Source organism: Orycteropus afer, unplaced genomic scaffold (genome assembly GCF_000298275.1).
Source record: "Orycteropus afer afer isolate SDZICR_OR568_19922 unplaced genomic scaffold, OryAfe1.0 scaffold00059, whole genome shotgun sequence".
In the NCBI taxonomy this organism is placed as follows: domain Eukaryota; kingdom Metazoa; phylum Chordata; class Mammalia; order Tubulidentata; family Orycteropodidae; genus Orycteropus; species Orycteropus afer.
In genome coordinates this window covers 13,287,761-13,292,396 of record NW_006921646.1, presented here as the reverse complement: position 1 = coordinate 13,292,396, position 4,636 = coordinate 13,287,761, and positions in this window count along the sequence as shown.

Genomic DNA, 4,636 nt, shown 5'->3' with positions numbered 1-4,636 from the left:
GTGAGAGCTGGACAATGAATAAGGAAGACTGAAAAAGAATTGATGCTTTTGAGTTGTGGTGCTGGTGAAGAATGCTGAAAGTACCATGGACTGCTGAAAGAACTAAGAGATCTGTTCTGGAGGAAGCGCACCCCAAATGCTCCTTGGAAGCGAGAATGGTCAGACTTCCTCTCACCTATTTTGGTCATGTTGTCAGAAGGTACCATTCCTTGGAGAAGGATGTCATGCTTGGTAGGGTGGAGGGTCACAGTGGCTGTGATGATGGGCTCAAGTATAACAGGGATGTGGAGCTAGCGCGGTATCGGGAAGTGTTTCGTTCTGCTGTGCTTGGGTTCGCTATGAGTCGGAAATGACTCCACGGCACCTAACAACAACAAATAATTTCAAACCTTACCTCAATGTCAATACACATTTTGTTTTACTGGAGATTACGAAGAAAGAAATAAAATATTATTCTTGAGCAAAACCGTGGTATTCGTCAGGTTCTCTTCTGCCTGTAGAAATAGCATGAATGTGCCATCTCTCAGAAATTTGAAATATTTGAGATATATACAACAGAGTATAAAGGATGATGTTTCTCTCTGCCTGAAACGTCTCACTAAATATCAACACGCTTTATCAGATATAAAAAAATGATATCTTTATAGTTTGTTATAAACTTTTTGCATCACTATTGCTGTTCTAAGAACTCCTGGTGGTGCAGTGGTTAACCACTTGTCTTCTAACTGAACGTTCAGCAGTTCAAACTCACTGGCCTCTCTGTGGGAGAAAGATGCATCAGTCTGCTCCCTTAAAGATTACAACCATAGAAACCACATGAGGTAGTTCTATTCTACATTGCAATCGAGGGCTGCAGGTTTTATTTATTAATTTTGTACTGGTATTCTTATTAGAGAGATGGTATTCAGAATAACTGAATCATCTAGCACTGAGGCAATCAGGGATGATCTTAGAATAATAGAGTCAAAATCTCAAGGTTAGACATGACTTGTAGCTCAAAAGTCTGTTTTAAACCTTCACTTGTACCTCACTGCCTTGATTTTGCTATAATCATGTTTGAAATGGGTTGACTATTTGCTGCCTCATGTAGCATCCTATTCCATGGTTGAATATCTCTCACTGTTTCAATATTATTCTATAGATTAAGCTTAGATATGTTGAGGCTGAATTTTTTCTCCTTACCCTAGTTATAATTAATTTGATGCTAAAGAATAAGCATAATCTTTCTTCTATAAAATAGCCTTTCAAATCTTTAAGAAAACTGCCAGATTCATTCGCTGTCTGCTTAACTACAGGCTGAACATTAACAATCATTGCAAATTTGTCTCACTTGATAAAATCTCCTTATTGAAGACATTATCATATTTTGTTCTTTGACACTTCGTTCAATGTATCAATTCAAGTGTATAGCTGAGAAATGAACACAGTTCTCCAGATAGAGCAAAAAATAAAACCAGATACTATCTTCTATAGGAGCTCTGGTATCATAGTGGCTAAAGCACTTGACCGCTAACCAGAAGGCTGGGGGTTCAAACCCACTAGCCACTCCTCGGAAGGAAGGTTGGGCAATCCTACTTCCGTAGTGATACTGCCTCGGAAACCCAAGGAGGGGTCGTTATGAGTCGAGGCCGACTCGACGGCACATAACAACAACAACAACAACATCTTCTATAATTAAGATTCAAATAGCTTTTGTTTTAAGTTTGGCATATTGCTTAATTCTTATTATAATTGAAATAATCCAGTCATAATATCTTAAGATTCTAGATTGTGCAAGATGAATAGAACAATTGTTTATTATTGTAGTGCTCATTTCAGGAACCCCAGAAGATCTGATGTTTTTATCTTCAAAATGGAAGTTTGTGTGGACTTGTTTTAAAACTATATCCTAAATATTCACATACTACTTCCTTCAAAGAACTTTAAAACCAGCATTTGCAAGTATACAGTTGTGTTTTAAATTTTAAATGTGAGAGGAACTATAAAATCTTTGTGATTGTCTGTCGTTTGCTATACTTGTTATATATAATTCAGAGATATTAATATTCAGATATATTTATTAGGTTATTGATGAAAGAATAAATTAATGAAACAAATTTCTAGAAATTAAAAAGAAAATGAGAATAGCTCTCTTAAAAGAACTTGTTCTTTCAGCTTGTGTAGTGAAGTTTGTCTCTAAACTGCAGGCACTGAAATACATTAGTGGAGGAACTGACCAGTTAGGTGAATGTTGGTCCAAAATTATGGATATCATATACCAAAGTAATTTTGTCATATAAAGCCTTCAAAGTCTTCATCTATTGGTTTAATTGCCAGCTAACGATTGTAATGACATTTTCTTTTATATAATATAAAAGGAAAACTACATACATATTCTGAAGAATGGTGTAGGAGATTAGGACTCTTTCCCTGCCGCTCCCCCTCCCCCGAAATACCTCTTCAAAAGGAGCTCTGGTAGCATAGTGCCTAAGGCACTTGACTGCTAACCAGAAGGCTGACAGTTCAAACCCACCAGCCACTCCTTGGAAGGAAGATGGGGCAATATACTTCCATAGTGATACTGCCTTGGAAACCCAAGGAGGGGTCGCTATGAGTCAGGTCGGACTCGATGGCACACAACAACAGCAACAACAACCTCTTCAAAATTCTATCTTTGTCCCAGAATCATTCTCAACAAGATATTATTGTGAGGGTGATATCAGTGAAAAGTTTAAGGCAATTTTAAAAAACTCCAAATATTTCCTATGCCATAAAATCAAATAGACCACTGACAAAAATGTTCAGAACAATTTCTTCAGAATTCTGGAAGTTAATCAAAAGTTTGTAGCAATCCAGGGAGCATTTCTTCAAGAAAAATACCTAACTTTTGGTAAGAACAGAGATCTTTATGGTGCTTGAACTTGTTCTATTGTTATTGCTTTCTCTTGCTCTGAAGTAGTCTTGGAAACCAAAATCCTACATCACAGAAAAATCAACCACCTGGTAGATATGGAGGAAGCAGAATGGAGTTGGAGATGCTTTACATCCTCAGTCCCATAGAATTGCCATTATTTGACCTGCCTGGCAGTTCCAGGGAAGACCTCACATTGAAAGCTGTCTTTATTTTACCTGATTCTGAGATTCCCAAGTAACAACAGTATTTTCCATGGCGAAATTTGTTGAATTTCATAGGAAATTGTTTAAGGATATCAGTAGAAGGAAATCATAGGCATAAAAGTTTGAGTAAAACAAGAAGCTTAAACAGAAAAGCTGGGGAATGATATGTCCATATGGAGCATCAAAAAGCTCTGGTATCTTCCTGGAAATCTAGAAGACCATGTACTATGGGGAGTTATGTTCATGCCTAGGGCTGCATGCATGGAGTGAAAAGCTTGCGAAGGCACTAAGCTCTCATCTCTTACTAACCTTCTGGCTGTAAACATGCAGGAAGTGAAGGGCTGAGTTTTAAATTAACTTGTTGTTGTTGTTGTTATATGCCATCAAGTCGGACCCGACTCATACCAACCCCTCCTTGGGTTTCTGAGGCAGTATCACTACGAAAGTAGATTACTAAGTACTTAAAGCCTACCCTAATATTTACACTGGGAGCTCTGGTAGCATAGTGCCTAAGGCACTTGACTGCTAACCAGAAGGCAGGCGGTTCAAACCCACCAGCCACTCCTTGGAAAGAAGGTTGGGCAATCCTACTTCCGTAGTGACATTGCCTCGGAAACCCAAGGAGGGGTCGCTATGAGTCGGGCCGACTCCACGGCATATAACAACAACAACAACAAAATATTTACACTTAACCCTTTGTCAGAGACTCAGAGGATTACTGAATACAGGCATCTAAGAAAATTTCATTGCAATCATTAGATGGCTGCAAAATTAACAGAGTAGAGATATTGATGGACTCATTTGACAAACAATATAGACTATAATTTATAGAGTTTTTTCAGAAAAGTCACTAAATAAATGAACAACAAACATCAAGACAATAAGCCCTGGAGAGAGGAGAATCTGATTTCCAAAATTGCCAAATTATATTATTTAAATGTCCAGTTTGCAGAAAATAATTGTGAGTTATGCAATGAACAACAAAGTATGGCCCACACACAGGTGAAAAACAAACAATATGAAACAACTTTCAAAACATTCCCTGAGGAAGCTTAGTCATTGGACTAGAGAAAGATTTTAAATCAGCTACTCTAAATTTATTCAAATAACTGAAGGAAACAGTGTGAAAAGAAATAAAGAAAATTATGAAAACTATCCCTTACCAATTAAATAATAACAATTAATAGATTAAAATTATTTAAAGAAAATAACTGGACAATCTATTTCCATAGTGATACTGCCTCAGAAACCCAAGGAGGGTTCACTATGAGTCGGGTCTGACTCAATGGCACATAACAACAGCAGCAACAAACAAATAGAAGTTTTAGCATTGAATACTAAAATAATTGAAACAAAAAGTTTACCAAAGGGTTTAAACAACACACTTACATAGACAGAAGATATAATTAGCAAACTTGAATAATGAAAAATTAAGATTACCTAGTTTGAGGAATAGTGCCTAAGGCACTTGACTGCTCACCAGAAGGCTGGCGGTTCAAACCCACCAGCCACTCCTCGGAAGGAAGGTTGGGCAATCCTA